Source organism: Halichoeres trimaculatus, unplaced genomic scaffold, assembly GCF_033239565.1.
Source record: "Halichoeres trimaculatus isolate MK-OKI-2021-1 unplaced genomic scaffold, fHalTri1.1 fHalTri1_scaffold_12, whole genome shotgun sequence".
NCBI classification, from domain to species: domain Eukaryota; kingdom Metazoa; phylum Chordata; class Actinopteri; order Labriformes; family Labridae; genus Halichoeres; species Halichoeres trimaculatus.
In genome coordinates, this window is record NW_027437190.1 from 27,791,890 (window position 1) to 27,800,129 (window position 8,240).

Consider the following 8,240-nt stretch of genomic DNA (forward strand, 5'->3'; position numbering starts at 1 on the left):
AATCTCACAGTGTCTCAAGTCCGCTGACAAAGTTTTCCCTCAAATAAACTCAGACTAAATCTGAAAACTTTAACTGCTGGAATGCAGCAATGTATTCGCAGCATATGTTCTTCTGCGACAAAATTCTTTATTTTTTCGCTTCTTTTTCTTCTTCCACCCACTTTTTTGGAACGCTACTCCTTCTACAAATTTCAACCAGTTTTCCCCCCTAAGCTTCAAAATATGGGATTCATCCTGGACATGGGGGCTGTGACTTTTCTCGCCCTGTCCACTTATACTTTTAGAGATATTTCACATATTTCGCAATTTTGGTCCCATTAAGATGAATGGGATTTTTTTTTTTTTTTTTAAATCTCCCCTCAGGACATTTTTCAGCCTGATTTAAACCCTTCTCATTCAGTCAAACATTCAGCTAGAAACCTCATTAAAACTTCAAAACATTCAACTATCTTTCGGCTTTATTCAGTTGGTTTCAAATTCTCCCTAGCATTCATAGTTTCTTCACTTTAGGCCTTCAAAGGTTGTGACTCATTTCAGCCCTCTAAGGCATTTAACATTGGTGTGCAATGGAGAGAATGTTTCAGTTTTGAGTGGCAGATTCAAACGACTGAGTGGCCTGAGGGGAAGACAAAACCTGGAGACTCTAGTAAAACTGTCCCTGCAGCCACATTTTTCACTCCACCAACACATAAAGGCATCAAAATGTAGGTAATCTTGTTGTTCCTCTGTTAATGTGTCTTTTGAAGCAAAAGAATTGAGCCCCTAGGTCACAAAATTGCTAACTGTCAGGCCAAGTCAGAAAACCTCCCCATCTACTTACATGTAAATTCCTGAGAGTCTTTCTCAGAGATCAGTGAAAGATCACTCATTTGTCTCTTGCTGTCATGGCCACAGTTTTGGCCCTACAGACATGAAACTGACATGGACAGCTTCCTCAGGATCTTGAGATTTGTATGGTCTATTCCTTTTTCTGATCACACCTACTGTTTTGTGACAAATGCCGGCAGTTTAAGACCATGATTTTGGTGGTAAGGTCTTGGAAATCAACAGTCAGAACACACTCTCTGGTGGCAGTTGGTTAACGATAATCACCATGGCAACCTCTGGCTTCAGTTGGGCCTCAACTGACAGGTTTATATGATTAAACACACACACACACACGGGACACAAAGTATCGCACTTTAACAGCATTTTCATAGTCAGCCTTCTATTTTCCCTCAGCCAACTAATTTTTGTTACAGATTTTCCTTAAATTTTTATTCATTTGTTTCATTCTTGAATTAATTCATCCATACGGTTCATCCAAGAGCTCTTGACAGGCTCCCTCAGGATTCTGAATTCAGCAGTTCAGTGAAAGCTGCTTCAGCTTCTGCATTTACAGTCAGCGTGTTCTTCAAAAAATTGCTTTTCTAGTTTAACAATGTTTTCCTGGATCAGAGGAGTTCAGTAAACTTTAAGGAAGATAATTAACAAAGTTGGTTCAAAATTTTTCAATAAATGTAAAAGCAGATCAAGAACATGCAAACTCCACAAGCTTTAGCATTTCATCCCCACCCCCAGCTCTGAATTCCACACACCTGAAGCACACACAGATAAGAAGTTCACATGTATCAACACTAGATGGCAGCATGGACATAAGCTGTGATATTGAATCTGATCTGATTGAATATCTGAATGGATTATCTGTATTTCATTATCAAGACAGAGAGATTACTCTTCCACTTTGACAGACTTTTACTTGAAAATAAAACTACTGATTCTTTCAGTATTTTTAAAGCTGGTTCACTAACAAACAAATTAAACTCAAATTAAGAGCACTGATCTTGGATGTCTTTTGGATTTGTTTTGAACATCTTAACCCATGTTTTATCTATTGGGTGTTAAAAAGTTTTTTTTCCACTTTGGGTGTAGCTCCACCCCCACAAACAAAACTTGTTTGTTTCTATCTCCCTACATTTACATCTGCATGAGACTCCAACAAATCCAAAATCTTTGTCTTCAGCTCCTTGGCCTTCTCTGCGTTCTCTCCTTGAGCCACCTGTTCTCCTGCCACCTGGAGCCCCTTCAGAACCGACTGCAGGGCGTCTGCATTCTTCACTGAGTCCATCTGGTCTCTGTCTGCCCGAATCTCTTCCACCCAGTCCAGGTAGGCCTGCAGTAATCCAAGGTCGTCCACAAAGTTTGCAATGATCCTGAGTCCTGGTCGACGCTGCTCCAGCTCCCTCAGCCTCCTTCTCCCCACCACTCCGATGTCATTTCCTACGATGCTGATGAAGACGGAAAAACCAGGAGAGGTTTGTTACTTGTCTTTGTCACTTTGACTTACACTTACTTACTTTAGAAGTTGCTGTAAGAAGTGTTGTGATCTTACGTCAGTGTCTTCAGAGACGTGTTTTTGCTGAGGTAGTTGACGATGTTTTCAGTTCCTCGCTCTGTGATACCGGTGATGTCAAGATAAAGTTCCTCCACAGTGGTGTTGTGTTCTAGAGCTTTCCACAGCTGTGCAACTCCCTCTGGACCCAAGTTGTTACCACACATACTGAATGGGGAGATGGAAAAACAGGTGTCTTGCCATGTCAGCATAATTATGACGATCTCAAGGATTAATTGTTCAGTTGTCCTCACAGCTTTTAAAACTGCATTAGTTAAAAATCTTTTGAAGAGGGTTAATTTTGATCAATAACTATGGGACATTTTCCAATCAAGGCGGGATTTTTGAAAGACTTGTTTGGTTCTACATGTTTGAATAGACCATTAAATGGCTTCATTTCTGCTGCTTGACCTGAAAGCAGTCTTTACTGGACAGTACTTAACAGACTCTACACTCCTATGGCATCTCTGGCACTGTTTTTAACTGGTTTAAATCTTTTCTCACTGACAAAAAAAACTGCTGTGGATGCTGCATTCATAATTTCCAAAATGGAAGGGCCCATGCAGCGATTCTCACTACAGAGTCATGTCCGTTTTCAAAGGGTTGCTTTCTTAAAGGCCTAAAGATCACAACAATCCACTCTTTTTTTGTGCCTTCTTTCTTATTTTTATAAAGCTTTCTTTTGATCTTTTCACAACAAAATTTACTGTAGAGGATAAAATCCTTAAAATTGTTTCATTTTTTATTCTGAAATCATTTAACCGCTCACAGAGGGTGAACCTCCCCCCAATCTTTTCTTCTGAGAGACTCAGCCTTTTTGGAGCCTTTTAATCAGCCTTGGCATCCCATCCTTTTTTAATTTTTCAATTTTGGTTGTAATTCAGTTGTATCAGATCAATGCACAGCTTGGCAGTAAAATATGATGGGCGTTTTTCCAAAGTATTATGATAGTTGTAATAAATAATTGCATGACTTACAAGAGTTTTTTCACTTGACACTCGCTTGACTTCAAAACCGCAGATTCCAAAAGAGCTGCTTTCTGATCCAGGCAGTTGTATCTCAGACTGAAAGAGATCAGATCAAGCATGAAAGTGAAAACAAAACCAGCTCGCAACAACAGATACAAGAATGCAAATTCTCCATTCTCCATGAGGAAATTTGAACCTTTGTGTCAAGGATTTTGAAGGAATGTGAAACCAGTTACTCACTAGAGGGATTCACAGCGATGTAGTATTGGCCCGAGCTTGTTGAGCCCCCTGTTTCCGATGTTTGAGTAGCCCACGTTGAGCTCCTGCAGCTTGTGCAGAGAGAACTGAAGCACGTAGTGCATGGCGGCACAGTCCACAACACTCAGCTTCATTTTGAACAGATAGAGGCATTTGATCTCTGGCGCCACCATGCTGGTGGTGTCCTCGTTGTGGAACTCCATCAGGCAGTGGAGAAGATTCAGGGCTGTCATGTTCTCGAGTCTCTTGCCTTTGAACCGCTCTTGGAACCACAAACCCAGCCGGACTGGAATCCCTTCTGCTTGCTCCAAGAGTGAATGAACAAGTCCTTCCAGCTGACCTGCCAGACGAGCTCGAAGGGTTCCCATAAAGAAGCGTGTGAACATCTGGAGGCCCTCCAGTTTGTCCACGTTGAGGTCAGGGTTTCGCAGGGGTGCAGCTGTGGAGGATGTTGGATGTTTCCCAAAGCACCAGAAGTCCAGGGCTTGGATTATGTCATCCTGGCTAGAGAGATTGGTTGAACAGTATAGAGCAGCCAGATGTTCTTGAACAGTCAAGTGGAAGAAAGAGAACATCACTGTTTTTTCATTGATTGGCTGAATGATGTTACTGAGGAATGTGCTCTGAAGCTCAGCAGGTGTCACACCATACTCCTCCAAATCTGAACTTTTGAAGATGATCTTTTTCTGCAGAAGGTTTTCATAAGCCAGTCGCCCAAGGTTTGTCAGCTGTTGTTTCACTAAAGAGAGAACCTCAGCTCTAGGGGTGCTCCTGTCTGTAGTCCCTTTGAGGGCATGGTGTTTGACTGCAGTGAACAGATAGCAGAAGTAAACCTCGCTGACTGTTTTTGGCGGGTTAAGCTCAAGAGACCTTGAGTCGCTAACATCTGGGTTTTCTGAAGAGAAGAACTCAGCCATTGCTGTGCAGATGATGTAGCAGTAGAGAGGGATAAAAGACAGCACGAAAATGTTGTCATTGTTCAGGATGTACTGATAGACTCTATCGGCAACTCTACTGTCCTTGAAGAACTTTTCGGTGTATTTCTCCACTTGGCGCTCTTCAAATCCCAACACAATACAGCATCTTTGGAAGAAACGCTTGGGAACTTCAGTTGATGGTCTTGTGGTGAGAATGACGGATGCCTCCGGGAGCAGGCTTCCCTTGATTAAAGCCACCATCAGCTCAGATATTGGTACCTTTGACTTGATGTCAATCTTTTTGTCAGAACAGTACCAGTCCAAGGGGAATTTGAATTCGTCAAGTCCATCCAGGATGAAGAGCAAAGAGCCGGGTGAAGTGAAAAGATCAGGGAGAGCTGTCTTCAGGTAGCGGAACCGCTCTTCAAGGAGCTCCAGCAAGCTGATTGGCTCTTCTATCAGATTAAGCTCTCTGAAGCGGAGGTCGAACAGACAGGTGAATTCACGCATACTCTTTCCAATCGCCCACTCATAGAGCAGTTTTTGCACTGCTACACTCTTTCCAATACCAGCAATACCTTTAACTTTCACTCTTTTGGGGGCTCTTCCAGGGGTTTCTTGGGGACTCAATAAATTGCATGGTTTGATGTGTTGGCAATCCTGATGGGCATAGATACGGGCTCGCCTGCTCGCCAACTGGAAGTACTCATGTTGGCTGCTGTCGAATGATTCATCATCTTCTGTCACATACAGATCTGTGTAGCGGACTTCAATATGAGAGGCTGAGTTTGAGGCTTGAGCCTCACCTTCTGCATAACATTTTAACTGCCCCGTTCGTTGCAGTAAAGTTTTCTTATGAGCAGAAATAGGAGCTGCAACGGAGAGGGTCTTCTATTAGAAAATGTTTCACTTTGTTCCTGTCCTCAGCGTACTTAGGACAAGCACATACCTTGGATGCTGGCTACCTTTGAGGTCCTGCAAGGTTTCAGATCTTCTGTTGCTGTGTATGAAAATAATGGGACATTTTATGAAAAAACACTGAAACAAGTTCAATTTTAAAACACAGCACAATTATCGTAAATAGTTATGAATACATACCGCTAACTTCTGTAGTCAGCGTAAAGCCCTTGTTTTTGCCTCCGAACAGGTTAGCAAATGATCTCCTAGATTTCTTTTCTGGTGACATCAGAAGATGAGTTTATTTTTAAGACATTACCAATCAAATTCACATCGCTTTGCCGTTTAAAGCTCCTGTGAGGAGTTTTTAGTTGATTATGACAAAGTATAAAAATACTTTACCTGTTTTGCTCCACCGGCAACAATTGTTGCGGAAGTGTATCACTGTCATATTCTACTCACAATAACAAATCTCAACGTTACAAATGCAAATTTTTCCACTTATGTGCTAGTAGACAACTTGAACAAAGATTTTGGTTTATAAAGAATAGTTTCCAAGTGGTTCCTGACACATGACATCATCTGCTTCCTGCTCCTCCGGTGAAAGACATGGTGGATGCAAATTGTCCTGGAAAGAGCCAATTTTCATAAATTTCTTATGATCCCTTCTTATGATTTTTGATTTTAATGATCACAAGAGGCATCAGTACTTATTGGAGTGTTTTCTCATAACCATCACTGAACTCCTCACAGTAGCTTTAACATATTGTACATCAAAAAACAAACTCGCTAAAATAAACAATGAGTAATTGCAGGTACTCTATCTATCCAGTCTTTATGATGGCTACAATACTTGAAGCACAATGATAATATGAGTACCTTGTTAATAATTTTCTCACACTTCTGTTACCCCACAAGCAGTAAAACTTGATTATTCTAGTTCTTCACTTTGATTAAACATTAAACAGATTTAATAGCTTTTAGATGCACCTGTTGTTAGAAAAAAAAGTTGTGATGAAAACAGTTAGGACAAAAAGTAAGGAAATTAAAGTTTGGTAGATTAATTCTTTGTTGCAGGAAATGTTTCTTTGCAGTCAAAAGCCTGTTTATTGCCATTTTAAATGGGGCCACATTTGGAAGGAACACGCATTTGTTGGATGAGCAGCATAGCTGAGTATGTGGGTTGTACACATGAAAAATTTGCCAGATTTTCTCTGCCAATGCCAAACAGCTTAGTCTTACTCTGACTCTTGTTTGGTTTGGTTTGGTGGATTGGATTATTGCAGTCAAAGAAAAAAAAAACACATTTGCAACAAACAGGGACCGCAGTAGCATGCGGCAGAACCATATACAGCCAAAACAGCCTGGCACTTCCTCAAATATGGCACCGCTTAAAATGGGAATGCATTGTTTTTTTTAAGTATGTAGCATAAGTTAAATAGAAGTGGAAACAAAATAATCTTGTTTATCAATCTCACCTGCAACTTGTACAGGAGGTGACACTGGCTCCTTGATGGTGTTGTTTCTGCAGTGTCTTTCCACCCAGGCCTGCAGGTCCTTGCAGTAATAATCCTGCACATCCTTTAGCACCTGCAGGAACTTAACACTGCTCTCCTCTGTGGCACACACCATCTCCAGCGCCTGGGCCACTGCGTTGAAGGATGACTTCTCCAACAGAGACAGGTAAAGATCTGGGGAAAGCACCTTATCATCATGCAGCCAGCGTAGTAAGGGTGCTGGATGATCTCGAGTCCAGTTCAGCAGCAAGTCTCTCTGAGACTGGATCAGCTGTTGAGCTGAGGCCATGGCTTCAGGAATCAAGAAACTGTTTGGTAAAACTACAAAGACCTTACAGTCAGTCTTACAGTAAGAAAAATACAGGAGAGAAAGACAAAAAAAAAAACATTTTGCATAGTTTCTTGCATGCTGATTGGTTAAAACTCTTACCTTAAAGAAATGTTTTAAAGCTGCAAACTGGGTCACTGTCCTCCCATTGATTTGCCATTGCAGATATGACACGGCAGGAAGAGTTGTTCACCTTGTATCTTAAGGTGGAGGCGGAGCAGAAATTCAAACACAATCCCAAGAGTCCATAGTTCAAAGAGTGTGTTTTTCACTGCCTTGAATGATCGGTTTGTTTGATCTTACAAACACACACGATCGTATTCATTCCAGATACGCTCTATGTGGAAGAAAATATGAAACAAAGTGGGACCTGAAAACCCGATGTGCACAGGAGAAGATTTTTAACAACCTTCTTCAGATTAAGTTTTGTTTTCTCGTTGACCTACCTGCATTTATTAGCTCTCATGATCTGCTAATCTATATGTTTATTATAAGTGCCAATAAATCAGTGCAAGGAGTTAATCAGTAACTCCTTTGTTCAGCCTCTACAGAACAATTATGCCTGTTTATCCTGTTGCCATAAGGCTTTGTTAGAGGTGCCACTTTGGACTGGTGCCTGTAGAAATGAACACATGCAGTTTGTGGGGCTTTGAGGAAACTGCCAGCAGCATGAGAGTGACTCACTCAGCGTCATGTGTTGTCTCAGAGATACTTGCTGATGTCTTTACTTCCCTGGCAAACAATGCTACGATCCATAACCAGTGTGAAGACTAGAATATCTTACTATTATGAAGATTTTAACACACAACAAGTCTAATATTTGATATGTGAGCTCTTTGAGGAAATAAATGAAATAAGCACAGAGAATTCAGAGATTTTTGGAAGAGTGTGCGACTTCATGGTGAGGTCAGAGTGAAACAATCCTAACTTCCTCCTCTTTTTCCCCCTTGTTCATCCTTCCCTCTGTCTGCGCCAGCAGAGCAG